Source organism: Mya arenaria, chromosome 5 (genome assembly GCF_026914265.1).
Source record: "Mya arenaria isolate MELC-2E11 chromosome 5, ASM2691426v1".
Lineage (NCBI taxonomy): Eukaryota > Metazoa > Mollusca > Bivalvia > Myida > Myidae > Mya > Mya arenaria.
Window position 1 is genome coordinate 23,737,542 of NC_069126.1, and position 16,496 is coordinate 23,754,037.

Below are 16,496 nucleotides of genomic sequence, written 5' to 3' on the forward strand. Positions count from 1 at the left end.
TTCCGAAAAGGGTGAATAAATGTGGAATACAATGGTACTTAAGAAGGATACCGAGTTTAATTTGAGAGAAATGAGCATAAAACATGATATTTATTCACTTTAACATGTGATATAACAGATTGTGACTACAGCTGTTACAACATTAGTTCTAGATATTAAACGAAGGCCACGATATTGGATCATTGTCGGAGAAAATTCATTGATTCATCAATGTCGTTCGTATTAGGCAAAAATGGAAATAAGATATTTCGCAGTAGATTTTAACAAATGACATGTCTCCATGGAAGGCAAAGATTTTGGTTTTAGCCTCATGCTAATCATATTACACACGTATCATTTTAGTTGTATATTATATCTATATTTGAGCTTTGCGTGTTTATTTACTTTTGTGTTGCTTAATTACTTCACTATATATCTTGAATGAATGTTGCTTAATTGCTTCACTATATATCTTGAATGAATGTTGCTTAATTGCTTCACTATATATCTTGAATGAATGTTGCTTAATTGCTTCACTATATATCTTGAATGAATGTTGCTTAATTGCTTCACTATATATTTTGAATGAATGTTGCTTAATTGCTTCACTATATATCTTGAATGAATGTTGCTTAATTGCTTCACTATATATCTTGAATGAATGTTGCTTAATTGCTTTGTTTTTCACAGTATGTTATATTATACAATGTATGACACAATACGGTACTATCTTCCTAACTACATATTACACCAATACTAAAACAGATATACTTTACGAGCATAATACTGTAAGCTAAGTTTGATGCTCAATTACGCGGTAAATATTTCCTGAATAATTCATTTCTGCAGCAGCACATCAAAGAGACCTAAGCATGCAAACGAGTTAAATCTTAAGGACATGCCCAGATTTTGTTTGATAGGGACAAATATTTAAGACTATATTGGTATTTAGTATCGATTGCTGTTTCTTCAAGGCCTGACCGGAATATATGAGTGCGTTAGTTTCCCAGAAATGTACTGAATTGTTTATGATACATATATTAATATCAGAAACGTCCTTCTTGTAACTGAATTTATACAAAACAGTTCGTTCGGCACTGTTTCTCCGGTGGGACTCATTCGTATTGTATAATAATATGGTCGTTGACTACACTTGAATCTTTTTTATCTTTTTAGTTTTGCTTTACTTTCTTTTTCCTTTTTTTTTGAATTGTGTTCAATATCCTTAAAGTTACGATACATAATGTTTTAATGAAATCTTGATGAAATATAAAATAATGTTGAAACTATCAAGAGGGTATCTATTAAGTACTATTTCTTTTAACTGAATGTAATGTGACTCAAATTACAGTTTTATTCTTCATGAATAAATAAATATTGAGATCTACCAGTTGAATAGTTCACATTCCGTTTGCGACCAAATCTATTTAAAAGCCGTTAAAGAATCTCAGAGCGCGCGCTGCTTCCTTCCGCATGCAAACCTCGCTGGAACAGGCTCACGATACTCCGTCTTTGTCAATGTTGTCACTTGGACTTTTAATATCGTGGGAATGCAAACAAACTGATCGTAAGTTGCTTCTTTTGGTTTATTTTTGGCAGAACTAACTGATAAATATGACATTGAACGAATGAAAAGATTTTCAACTTGTTTCTTTTTATTATTGTATCAGCAGTTTGAGGGGCGAAGGCGAAGAGGTTTTAAATTATGAAAATATAGTTTTACACCTGATTGATGAAAAAAAAAAACGTATTTATTTTAATGCAATTTTTAAGACGGATACAAAATATTAGACCATTTGGTGTTTTTAACTGGGGAATTTTAGCCCAGGCTGTAGCTTTGATAAAGGCATATTTTTTTTTTATTTGTATACACATCATATGGTGTTTTTGTTTTTGTTTTGATCATTAAAATCAAATGAGTTAAACATAATAATGCATTGAAATTTTCTTTTTGCACCAACCTATAATGTGTCCCTTTAAAAGATGACATTATAGTTAAACACTTAATAGGTGCACCGTGAAATAAAACGTATTACTTTTAATAGATAAAAAAATATGAGAGATATTTCGGCACCTTATGTAACTTTGAAATTTGTGTTAACGTAGCAATGAATTGAAACTATGGATATAAAGGATATGAAGTGAGCGTAATTTGTAGTTTATCTTAAAAAAACACAGCGCAAAATTATACGCGAGCCTAACGTTACATCGGAATTGACGTCGTTAAAATTGCTCTCCAGAGTACTGCTGTTATTGTTTAGGTGTGAGGGCTCGCTAAAATTTCAAAACAGTGAAAGTGTTCAGTATTGGAAACTGTACAATATCTTTTAAAACTCACTAATACATCTCTAAAAGCATATATTATATTGCAATCTCCAATAAAACAAGAAATAAGTCTTATATTCTTACAGTGTATATCCAATATATGGCTAATAACCTACTTCAGATCTGAAAGCCTAGTACAGATTTATTATAATAATTTACTTGTTGTATTAGTAATGTTAACAAGTAGTGAAGAACTCATTTAAAAACCTTCTTTCGTAGATCATTAAATGCATATGACACTTATTTAAACAAGCTTCCTGCCAGAAGGAAGATGTCGAATCCTCATTACATAAAGGTACAAGAATCTTCAACTCTCGATTATTCTCTCATTAGTTTACACGATCCAATGAGCCGACAAGCTCCAATCTAATTCCAGATTCAGGAGATAGTTAATGAGACCAGAAGTGGGCCCAGTTCACGTTACATTCAATGTATTTTGTCATTCTCTGTTTATTTCACAACATGTCCTAAACGAACATTTGAGAACTACACTAAGCTGCATTACTAAACAGAATCGTAAGTATTTAAGATCGCGCGATGTTTCCTTTCTACAAGTAACTGGCACACTTAAAACACTAAACTTTGCCAAGTAACCCGTTTTTTATGTCTACCATACCACACCACGTTATATGAATGTTTTATATTCTTTATTAATGAACATTCACCTATCTTTTAAAAAAGAAAAGAAAGAAAACTGAACAATGCCACGGAAGGAAAAAATAGAATTTCCGTTACGGTATATCATTAGAAAAACACACATATAAATTACCCCTAGGACTTTAAATACACATTTTGACAACAACTTCTGAGACTTTCGTGTAAACTTAGCCATTTCTCTTTACACGACATTCCGATTGAAAGATGCACTCTTACTTCCAAATAAGACTTATCACAATTAATACAATTGTTTTAAAATACCAAAAAGGATGAAAAAATGTCGAAAACATAGGTTCTTATGAAGGATACCGAGTTTAAATATGAAGAAAAGGTGCAGAAAACACGGTATTTCTACCTCATGAGACGATTGTTGATCACTGTAAATCTTTAAGCACTCAACAATCATTTAATAGTGTTGCGATTTCAGCTATCAAATACACGGTTACAGTATTCTTATCTGTAATCAATATTTTCCATAAATGCATTTTTTAGTAAGTAGTTAAAGGTTTAACGCTCAAAATTTATGTTTGATATACATGTGTATGTATTGATTTTGAATAAGAGTGTCACTTAAACAGCGGCAGCAGCTCTAGCCGATGTAACAGTTATACCAGAGTTGAGTAGTGTGAAAAGTAATAAGAAATTGTCACACGGTTTGGACGTCAGGTCTAAAATAGATGTTAATGATATACGGAAAATGTGCAACAAATGTCCGAGCAGACTTGAAACTCTTCATTTCGACTTCAAATACATACTTTGAAATCCACTACATTAGACAGTTAGCGTAAACATAGCCATTTCTATTTCCGCGACCTTTCGATTTTAACTGCGGCAGCAGCTCTAGTCCATCTAGAAGATTTAACATATTGAGGCAGTTTCAAACGCGCTCAGAGATTGTCACCCAGCTTGGACACAGGACCTTTTAAATGAGTTCATGTAACGTCAAATAACTGGTCTTTTGCCGAATTTCAAGCAGTGATAACCTTTTGAATTATTTTATTCAATGAAGTTTTGCTTTTGCTTATTCAGTCCTACAGTTTATGCCAGGTTTCTGGATTTTGGTCCATTTTCGAAGCCTCACTTCACAGCTAGGTGTTTATTATGCATGTAATTGAGATAACCAATTTCTGTCAGCAGGGGCCCATTAACCACTCTGCCCTGGTCAGTTTTAGGGTCAGAAGGATATTTATCAGAGAACAACTTCAGTACGATTTCTGCACTAAAATTCATGATGACTATTGAAAAGCAATTTATATTATTTACTTTAGTTTTAAACTATTCATGAAAATGAAAAGAAACATAATCATTGATTCAATAGCAAAGAAATGACACATTGAAGTAAATAAAAGAAAAATATTCAGTCTTATCGTTTGATTTAATTTCGAACGGAATAACTTTATACATGGGATTTTTATTTATACTTTTCATTAAGATAACGTAAGCTGTCTACTTACTACAAAAATATCAATATCAACCCTATTATACTCACTGAAATATACAATTGAATAATTTATGTATTACATGTATATCTAACGGTGTCAATCATGCAGTTATAATAAAGTTTGTTATATATGGTTATATTTAAAGAAAAGAATACTGCAAACTTGACACATTGCTATTTTTTACTTTAGGATGCGTAATTCAACCGTATTAAATCATAGCAACATTATCCAATTGCAAACAGTCTCATAATTACAAAGTCTACAGTTTGTTAACTGTGAAATACTTTTTTCATTAAATTATAAGAACTCTGGATTTACTAAGTGCAGTGGGAAACGAAACCCCAGATGCAAAACTTCCTTACCTAAATAGCGCCCGAGGTTTCTGGACTTTAGGTGATATAATCGAGTTTTAAGTGACACAAGTTGGCATATTACCTACAGACGGAAGCACAGACAGACGGACGTCCGCCCGGTTAGCTCAGTCGGTAGAGCGTTGGACTGTTAATCGGACAACCCGGGTTCGATTCCCGGGCGGACCAGGTTACTTCTGTTGTGATTGGTTATGAAATTCTTTCTACGACCATTCGCACTGTACCACTGCCCCTGGCATGTGCAGAAGTTGTCAGTTCCTTGCAGAAGTGAAGGCACCTAGTACTGGTTCACCGCCCAGGATAGGTGTGCGGTGGTTGAACCGTCACTCTGGGACCCTTCAATGTGCTCACGCCGGGACCCGGAGTATAAACTACTAACACCACCACAGACAGACGGACGACCAAGGGCAAATCTATATGCCCCCCCCCCATTTTATGGGGGCATAAGATGCAATATTAAAAGATATGTAATATTTTAACCATTTGCCAAAAAATAAGGTCATATATTGATGTACTTAGATATTCTTATTACTTATAACACAGCTTACAACTTATATTTTTTAATCTGAGCACTATATTACCTTGATGTTGAAACTGAACTTTCATAGGTTTCTATTGATACATTGACATTGTGGTCTTTGCTAAAATGCATTCCAAAAAAACATCATTACCCACTTTTCATGTGAATTATATAAGCCCTCTTTATGTTTGTGTATCTTCTTTTTTGTAATTTTCTAGAAAATTCATTTCCTAAAATGTAGCTTTTGAAACAGCGATTAAAATCTTCTTTACTGACACAGTTAAATCAACGATTGTTTTCTTTGAAAGATTTCTCTTCTTAATTTGCATTGTTGTGTGAGAACATTCTTCATTAGAAGAATGATTAAACATTATACACACTGCATGTAAGCTTTCCATATGATATATGTATATATATATATATCATTAACTATTTTGTCTTTGCTTTTGGAATTATCATAAAACATTGCTACCTTATTTCAATATATATATATAATACTTGTTTCATAGCAGTTTAATATCATCAAATGAGAAATGATCAATGATGTATCTTAAACCTCTATGTCCGGACTGTTGATATCGTACCAGTATATTTGAATGTTATATGACTCATTTTATTTTAATATAATATTTCAAATGATTCAACTTCTTCTGATCGTTTGCACTCCTACATGCACAGTTAATGTAAATTTATAATCACAGCAGTCACTGAACTTTTATTACATGTTTCTGTAATACAATGTATGTAGAGCATTTTTCCAGAAATATATATTTTCTCCATATTATTTTCTCTTTGCGAAAAAGGAAATATACATATTAAAACATCGTATAATAGGGTTATAACTTATTAGTAGTGCTTTTTGATCAGGGAGATGGAATTCGACTCAAGTCGCACGAGGCGCTTACTGACTGAAATCAAAATCTTAAAACATCAACAACAGTTGAATAAGACATTCCGGATCAACACGTTATTAATATATTATATCAATGGTTTAAATCACTTAAAAGACACATGATTTCGTAATAAATGTTATATTCATGACAAACTTGTTTTATGACGTCATTAAAACATTGCACAATGATACTTGATGGACGTCAGTATAGTGGATTTTGGACTACCGTATATAATAATAATAATAACAATAATAATAATAATAATAATAATAATAATAATAATAATAATAATAATAATAATAATAATAACTATGATATACAAAAATTTTACAAAAGCATTCGATGATAATATTATTTTAATAATGAAGTTAGCGAAAGTTGAAATACCAAGAAAAACCTCCTAACATAAAATGGCCCAAATCTCAAGACAAGAACAGCTATTACTCTCAAATAAGTCAGGCAAACAGCTCCCAACAGAGAAAGGGTCAAGTGGTCAGTTTACAGTTATGTTAGATTAGTTCCACTGATAAGCCCGAGCATCAGCTTGATGCTCAGTAGCGGCATAAACTGTAGGACTGTATCTAAAGTTACATCTGTTTCTATCATCGACGACGAAAGCTGAAATCAAAATCGTGTGATTTTTTTTCAAGTAATGATATACCGAAAAATGCGCAACAAATGTCCGAGCAGTCTAAATCCATATTTGATCACAACGTCGCCATACCTCGTAGAGAAAGCCTTATATGAACGTTTCCTCTTCTTTGATTTATACTCTAAGTGAAGTCACAAGTATTCCTATGTATTGTAAGAATTCATCCACAAGACGCATTAATCTTGATTTGTACAGAATCATGACGTTCACACAAATTTATCCCTTATTCGATTTTTCAATTTCTAGCCACTTATTAGCTCGACTATTCGAAGAATAGGTGGGCTATACTACTCGCCCCAGCGTCGGCGTCAGCGTCGGCGTCCGGTTAAAGTTTTAGGGCAAGTTGGGTTTTGCACTTATAAGTCCAATACCTTTCATTCAATTGAGTTAATACTTCACACAGTTGTTCAGGGCCATCACATGATGAGGTTAAATAACTCCATATTATTCTTTACACAGATTATGGCCCCTGATTGACTATGAAACTTAGGTTAAAGTGTTAGGGCAAGTTGGGATATTTAAAAATAACTTCTATAGCCTTTGTTCAATTGACTTAATACTTCACACAGTTGTTCAGGACCATCTCACAATGAGGTTACATAACTCCATATTATCCTTAATACAAGTTATGGCCCCTGATTGACTTAGGTTAAAGTTTTAGAGCAGGTTAAAGTTTTAGGGCAAGTTGGGATTTTCACTTAAAACTCCAATGCCATTCATTCAATTGGCTTAATACTTCACACAGTTGTTCAGAGCCATCACATAATGAGGTTAGATAACTCCATATTATCTTTTATACAAATTATGGCCCCTGATTGACTATGTAACTTAGGTTTAAGTTTTAGGGCAGGTTGGGATATTTATAAATAACTTATATACCCTTCATTCTATTGACTTAATACTTCACACAATTGTTCAGGACCATCACCCAATGAGGTTACATAACTACATATCCTTAATACAAGTTATGGCCCCTGATTGACTTATGTTAAAGTTTTAGGCAAGTAAAAGGTAAGGGCAAGTTGGGATTTTAATAAAAAAACTTCTATACCTTTCATTCAATGCACTTAAAAAAAATCAAAATTATTTACGACCATCTTACAACAAGAAACATAACTCCATTTTAACCCTAAATACAATTCTTAAACAGTTTTTTACCAAGGGAAAACAAGGAGGGCTATACTTTATGGCCCTTGATTTTTTTTTACTGATTTTTTTTTTTAATTTTTATTTTAATTTCTTTTGAAAGGCATATTTGTATATGTTTTACCACATTCTCATAATTTGAAATCAAGTTATTTGAATGACTTGCGTCATTTTTCGGGTGGTGGGAGGGCATCATCAAAGTCACCTTATGTATTGAATAATTTTAGTTAGGCTTGAAATAAATAGACCAAACTTGGTAATATTACATTGTTATTGTATTCAAGTCAAAGCGGCGATGTCGAGCGCGCTGTCTTACGACAGCTCTTGTTTTTTAGAAATAGTAACATTATTTGTCTCTGGCTTGTGTCCAAGATAATGTGTATAGTTAAAAACACATATCTCGTCGCATTTATATCATTTCCTTGAGCGTATGCTTAACAATCCGATATGACAGATACTGTCTCTGAGAATGGCAATACTAAAAGGGAAATGATATGAATTATAAAAACACAAAAAGAACTTTTCTCGCTGTTTATTTGAAGTAAAATGTCTTAAGACATATCATATTATAAACGGCCAATTTTAAAGCACATACAAATCTTTAGTTTTGTATTGCATAGGCTCCCTTGATATGTTTTTAAACTCTTATGTCATATCTTAAACATGTACTAGTTACTAAGATTCTGATTTCCAGATGTATGCAACAATAACAAGTGAATTTAAATGTAAAATCCAAAAGCTTTTGTTATTTTGAACCATTACTGTGGTAATATTAATTGATATTTTCTTTTGACCACCTTAGGATTGTGTAATGATACGACCATAATGAGAATTTCAAAAACGTATTTCTGAGTTTAGCCTTTTATACTATGAATCTATTTTACCTGATGTATGAAACTATTACTAGCGAACCTCGTTAGAAAGCATACTTATTTTGAATAATGGTATGACATCACGCATTACTAATGAGAAGAAACTTTTGTTTACTTGTTTTGTATTCTAAAGTAATGTACGTGGAAGTGTTATGTGTGTCTCAGCATATTTAATTTTATTGTACTTCGTCGAGCCATATAGACAAATTTGTTTACAAAATATTTCAAGAATTCTTTAATAAGTTAGTGCCTAATAGACTGTGACTCTCCTGAAGACGCACTAAGTACAGTTAGTGCCTCATAGACTGTGACTCTCCTGAAGACGCACTAAGTACAGTTAGTGCCTCATAGACTGTGACCTTCCTGAAGACGCACTAAGTACAGTTAGTGCCTTATAGACTATGACTCTCCTGAAGACGCACTAAGTACAGTTAGTGCCTTATAGACTATGACTCTCCTGAAGACGCACTAAGTACAGTTAGTGCCTCATAGACTGTGATCTTCCTGAAGACGCACTAAGTACAGTTAGTGCCTTATAGACTGTGACTCTCCTGAAGACGCACTAAGTACAGTTAGTGCCTCATAGACTGTGACCTTCCTGAAGACGCACTAAGTACAGTTAGTACCTCATAGACTGTGACCTTCCTGAAGACGCACTTAGTACAGTTAGTGCCTTAAAGACTATGACTCTCCTGAAGACGCACTAAGTACAGTTAGTGCCTCACAGGCTGTGACCCTCCTGAAGACACACTAAGTACAGTTAGTGCCTAATAGACTGTGACCTTCCTGAAGACGCACTAAGTACAGTTAGTGCCTAATAGACTGTAACTCTCCTGAAGACGAACTAAGTACAGTTAGTGCCTCACAGGCTGTGACCCTACTTAAAACGCACTAAGTACAGTTAGTGCCTAATAGACTGTGACCTTCCTGAAGACGCACTAAGTACAGATAGTGCCTTATAGACTGTGACCTTCCTGAAGACACACTAAGTACAGTTAGTGCTTAAAAGACTGTGACCTTCCTGAAGACGCACTTAGTACAGTTAGTGCCTCATAGACTGTGACCTTCCGGAAGACGCACTAATTACAGTTAGTGCCTAATAAGCTGTGACCTTTATCAACACGCACTAAGAACAGTTAGTGCTTAATAGACTGTGACCTTCCTGAAGACGCATTAAGTACAGTAAGTGCCTAATAGACTGTGACCTTCCTGAAGACGCACTAAGTACGGTTAGTGCCTAATAGACTGTGACCCTCCTGAAGACACACTAAGTACAGTAAGTGCCTAATAGACTGTGACCTTCCTAAAGACGCACTAAGTACAGTTAGAGCCTCATAGGCTGTGACCCTCCTGAAGAGGCACTAACTACAGTAACTGCCTAATAGGCTGTGGCCCTCCTGAAGACGCACTAAGTACAGGTAGTGCCTCATAGGCTGTGAACCTCCCGCATTAAGTACAGTTAGTGCCTCAAAGACTGTGACCCCCCTGAAGACGCACTTAGTACAGGTAGTGCCTCGTAGACTGTGGTCCCCCTGAAGACGCACTTAGTACAGGTAGTGCCTCCGAGACTGTGGTCCCCCTGAAAACGCACTTAGTACAGGTTATGCCTCATAGACTGTGGTCCCCCTGAAGACGCACTTAGTACAGTTAGTGCCTCATAGACTGTGTTCCCTCTAAAAACGCACTTAGTACAGGTAATGCCTCATAGACTGTGGTCTCCCTGAAGACGCACTTAGTACAGGTAGTGCTTCATAGACTGTGGTCCCCCTGAAAACGCACTTAGTACAGATAGTGCCTAATAGACTGTGGCCTTCCTGAAGACGCACTAAGTACAGTAGTGCCTAATAGACTGTGAACCTCCTTAAGACGCACTAAGTACAGTTAGTGCCTCATAGACTGTGAACTTCCTGAAGACGTACTAAGTACAGTTAGTGCCAAATAGACTGTGACCCTCCTGAAGACGCACTAAGAACAGTTAGTGCCTCATAGACTGTGACCTTCCTGAAGACGCACAAAGTACAAGTAGTGCCTCATAGGCTGCGACATTCCTGAGGACGCACTAAGTACAGTAAGTGCCTCATAGACTGTGACCTTCCTGAACACGCACTTAGTACAGTAAGTGCCTCATAGACTGTGACCCTCCTGAAGACGCACTAAGTACAGTTAGTGCCTCATAGACTGTGACCACCCTGAAGACGCACTTAGTACAGATAGTGCCTCATAGACTGTGGTCCTCCTGAAAACGCACTTAATACAGGAAGATTCTCATAGACTGTGACCTTCCTGAACACGCACTATGTACAGCTAGTTCCTCATAGACTGTGACCCCCCTGATGACGCACTTAGTACAGGTAGTGCCTTATAGACTGTGGTCCCCCTGAAAATGCACTTAGAACAGGTAGAGCCTCATAGAATGAGACCCCCCCCCCTGAATAAGCACTTAGTACAGGTAGTGCCTCATAGACTGTGACCCCCCCCCCCCTGAAGCCGAACGTAGTACAGGTAGTGCATCATAAACTGTGGTCCCCCTGAAAACGCACTTAGTACAGGTAGTGCCTCATAGACTGTGGTCCCCTGAAAACGCACTTGGTAAAGGTATTGCCTCATAGACTTTGACCTTCCTGAAGACGCACTAAGTACAGTTAGTGCCTAATAAACCGTGACCCTCCTGAAGACGCACTAAGTACAGTTAGTGTCTCATAGACTGTGACCCTCCTGAAGACGCACTAAGTACAGTTTGTGCCTCATAGACTGTAACCCTCCTGAAGACACACTAAGTACAGTTAGTGCCTAACAGACTGTGACCTTCCTGAAAACGCACAAAGTACAAGTAGTGCCTCATAGGCTGTGACCTTCTTGAGGGCGCACTAAGTACAGTTAGTGCCTCATAGACTGTGACCTTCCTGAACACGCACTTAGTAAAGTTAATGCCTAATAGACTGTGACCCTCCTGAAGACGCACTAAGTAGAGTTAGTGCCTAATAGGCTCTGACCCTCATGAAGACGCACTAAGTACGAACTAATTACAGTTAATGCCTTATAGACTGTTACCCTCCTGAAGACGCACTAAGTACAGTTAGCGCCAAATAGGCTCTGACCCTCATGAAGACTGACTAAGTACGAACTAATTACAGTTAGTGCCTCATAGACTGTGACCTTCCTGAATACGCACTTAGTACAGGTAGTGCCTCATAGGCTGTGACCTTCCTGAAGACGCACTTAGTACAGTTAGTGCCTCATAGGCTGAGAGCTTCCTGAATACGCACTTAGTACTGTTAGTGCCTCTTAGACTTTGACCTTCCTGAAGACGCACTAAGTACAAGTAGTGCCTCATAGGCTGTGACCTTCCTGAGGACGCACTAAGTACAGTTAGTGCCTCATAGACTGTGACCTTTCTGAACACGCACTAAGTACAGTTAGTGCCTCATAGACTGTGACCCTCCTTAAGACGCACTTAGTACAGGTAGTGCCTCTTAGACTGTGGTCCCCTGAAGACGCACTTAGTACAGGTAGTGCCTCATAGACTGTGACCTTCCTGAAAACGCACTTAGTACAGGTAGTGTCTCATAGACTGTGGTCCTCCTGAAAACGCACTTAGTACAGGTAGTGCCTCATAGACTGTGGTCCTCCTGAAAAGGCACTAATTACAGTTAGTGCCTCACAGACTGTGACCCTCCTGAAAACGCACTAAGTACAGTTAGTGCCTCATAGACTGTGACATCCCTGAAGACGCACTTAGTACAGGTTGTGCCTCATAGACTGTGGTTTCCCTTTATACGCACTTAATACAGGTAGTGCCTCATAGACTGTGACCCCCCTGAAGAAGCACTTAGTACAGGTAGTGACTCATAGACAGTGGTCCCCCTGAAAACCCACTTAGTACAGGTAGTGCCTCATAGACTGTGGTCTCCCTGAAGACGCACTTAGTACAGGTAGTGCCTCATAGACTGTGGTCCCCCTGAAAACGCACTTAGTACAGGTAGTGCCTAATAGACTGTGGCCTTCCTGAAGACGCACTAAGTACAGTAGTGCCTAATAGACTGTGAATTCCCTGAAGACGCAGTAAGTACAGTTAGTGCCTCATAGACTGTGACCCTCCTGAAGACGCACTAAGAACAGTTAGTGCTTCATAGACTGTGACCTTCCTGAAGACGCACAAAGTACAAGTAGTGCCTCGTAGGCTGTGACATTCCTGAGGACGCACTAAGTACAGCAAGTGCCTCATAGACTGTGACCTTCCTGAACACGCACTTAGTACAGTTAGTGCCTCATAGACTGTGACCCTCCTGAAGACGCACTTAGTACAGGTAGTGCCTCATAGACTGTGGTCCTCCTGAAAACGCACTTAATACATGAAGATTCTCTTAGACTGTGACCTTCCTGAACACGCACTATGTACAGCTAGTGCCTCGTAGACTGTGACCCCCCTGATGATGCACTTAGTACAGGTAGTGCCTTATAGACTGTGGTCCCCCTGAAAATGCACTTAGTACAGGTAGTGCCTCATAGAATGAGACCCCCCTGAATAAGCACTTAGTACAGGTAGTGCCTCATAGACTGTGACCCCCCCCCCTGAAGCCGCACTTAGTACAGGTAGTGCATCATAGACTGTGGTCCCCATGAAAACGCACTTAGTACAGGTAGTGCCTCATAGACTGTGGTCCCCTTGAAAACGCACTTAGTACAGGTAGTGCCTCATAGACTGTGACCCCCCTGAAGAAGCACTTAGTACAGGTAATGACTGTGGTCCCCCTGAAAACGCACTTAGTACAGGTAGTGCCTCATAGACTGTGACCCCCCTGAAGAAGCACTTAGTACAGTTAGTGACTCATAGACTGTGACCTCCTTGAAGACCCACTTAGTACAGGTAGTGACTCATAGACTGTGGTCCCCCTGAAAACGCACTTAGTACAGGTAGTGCCTCATAGACTGTGGTCTCCCTGAAGACGCACTGAGTACAGGTAGTGCCTCATAGACAGTGGTCCCCCTGAAAACCCACTTAGCACAGGTAGTGCCTAATAGACATTGCCCTTCCTGAAAACGCACTAAGTAGAGTTAGTGCCTAATAGAATGTGGCCCTCCTGAAGACGCACTAAGTACAGTTAGTGTCTAATAGACTCTGGCCCTCCTGAAAACGCACTTAGTACAGGTAGTGTCTCTTAGACTGTGACCTTCCTGAACACGCACTAAGTACAGTTAGTGTCTCATAGACTTTGACCCCCCTGAAGACGCACTTAGAACAGGTAGTGCCTCAAAGACTGTGGCCCTCCTGAATACGCACTTAGTACAGGTAGTGCTTCATAGATAGTGACCCCCCCCCCCCTGAAGACGCAAGTAGTACAGGTAGTGCCTAATAGACTGTGACCACCTGAAGACGGACTTAGTACAGGTAGTGCCTCATAGACTGTGGTCCCTCTGAAAATCTCTAAGTACAGGTAGTTCCTCTTAGACTATGACCCCCCTGAAGACGCACTTAGTACAGGTTGTGCCTCATAGACTGTGGTCCCCCTAAAAACGCACTTAGTACAGGTAGTGCCTCATAGACTGTGACCCCTCTGAAGACGCACTTAGTACAGGTAGTGCCTCATAGACTGTGATCCTCCTGAAAACGCACTTAGAACATGTAGTGTCTCTTAGACTGTGACCTTCCTGAACACGCTCTAAATACAGGTAGTGCATCATAGACTGTGACACTCCTGAAGACGCACTAAGTACAGGTAGTGCCTCATAGACTGTGGTCCTCCTGAGAACGCACTTAGTACAGGTAGTGCCTCATAGACTCTGACCTTCCTGAACACGCATTAAATACAGTAAGTGCCTCATAGACTGTGACCCTTCTGAAGACGCACTAAGTACAGGTAGTGCCTCATAGACTGTGACCCCCCCCCCCCCCCTGAAGACGCACTTAGTACAGGTAGTGCCTCATAGACTGTGGTCCTCCTGAAAACGCACTTAGTACAGTGAGTGTCTCTTAGACTGTGTCCCTCCAGAAAACTTGATAGCTAAAGGCAGTGTATCACAGCCTACGACCCTCCTGTCAACGCACCTAGTACAGGTAATGGCTCATAGACTATGAGCCTCCTGAAAACGAACCTAGAACAGGGAGTGTGTCATATAATGTGGCCCTTCTGAAAACTTGGTTACTGCAGGTAGTGCCTTATAGACTGTGGTCCTCCTGAAAACGCACTTAGTACAGGTAGTGTTACATAGACTGTGACTCTTCTGGAAACGTGGTAAGAACAAGTAATGGCTCATAGACGGTGGTCCTCCTGAAAACGCCCTTAGTACAGGTAGTGTCTTATAGACTGTGACTCTTCTGGAAACGTGGTAAGAACAGGTAGTGTCTTATAGATTGTGGCCCTCCTGCAAACGCACTTAGTACAGTTAGTGTCTCATAGACTGTGGCCCTCCTGAAAACTTGATTGCTAAAGGTAGTGTATCAAAACTTACGACCCTCCTGTGAACGCATCTAGTACAGGTAATGGCTCATAGACTGTGAGCCTCCTGAAAACAAACCTAGAACAGGGAGTCTGTCATAGACTGTGGTCCTCCTGAAAACTTGGTAGCTACAGGTAGTGTCTCATAGACTTCGACTCTTCTGGAAACGTGGTAAGAACAGAGAGTGTGTCATATAATGTGGCCCTGCTGAAAACTTGAAACCTGTACGCGTACTATAAACGCGATTTCCTGAATTCAGTCCAACGAACCCATCGCCAAATTCGGCGATATACGTAACTATATGAACTGATTAAGTGGTTATTTTAGTTTCCTTTCCTTTAAGATATATTCTTCACACTTGCTAGTATATAGACAACTATATTTTAGATACTGTACAAGCATATAAAAAATATCAGACTAAGCCCTCGTCCGTCAGTCTCTACACGGACGCTAATACAGGTATTTAATTAATGCACGAACATTAAGGTAGATCTTTTAATGTTCACAAATGATTTCAACTATGACAATGTATATAAATTACATTAAACAAATCGTCAAACAATTCAACATACAATCAGTCATCGTGACAATCAAGCATCAAAATTCCTTTTATTGCAATAGACATAATACGAGCCTTCATATATCGGAAACAAAAAGTTATTTATATGCATTAAAACGTGTCAGATGCAAGGTTCTAATCAATTAGATTTGGCAGAGTGGGGCGTAGCCATATACTATACACGTACTACGTTTAATTTCTATTGCAGAACACAGTCAAGTGCTTATTGTTATTTAGCAATGCAGACCACATCTCATGAACTGGTCTAAGGGCGTCTTTGCATCCATCATGACGCAGCTTATACACTATTTTAAGTTGTCGACCAGACGTATTGAATCCTTTTTTGTAGTCTCTCGAATGCACGGGAAAGCTCGGAAACTTGATGAGAAAGATATCCCAGAAAAATAGCTTATTTATTACATTCAAGGGTCGAGTGATTCATTTTTAAGTGAAATCTCTTCACAAAATCCCTTATTCTATCATCAATTTCTCTCAAAGCCCAACGTCCAATTAAATGAAGGCGACAAAATTGGATCATTGTCGAAGAAAACTAATTAATTCATCAACGTCACTCGTATTTAGAGAAGCGCCAGGATCTTATGAAAATACGATATGTTGCAGTCGATTGTGAGAGATGAAGTT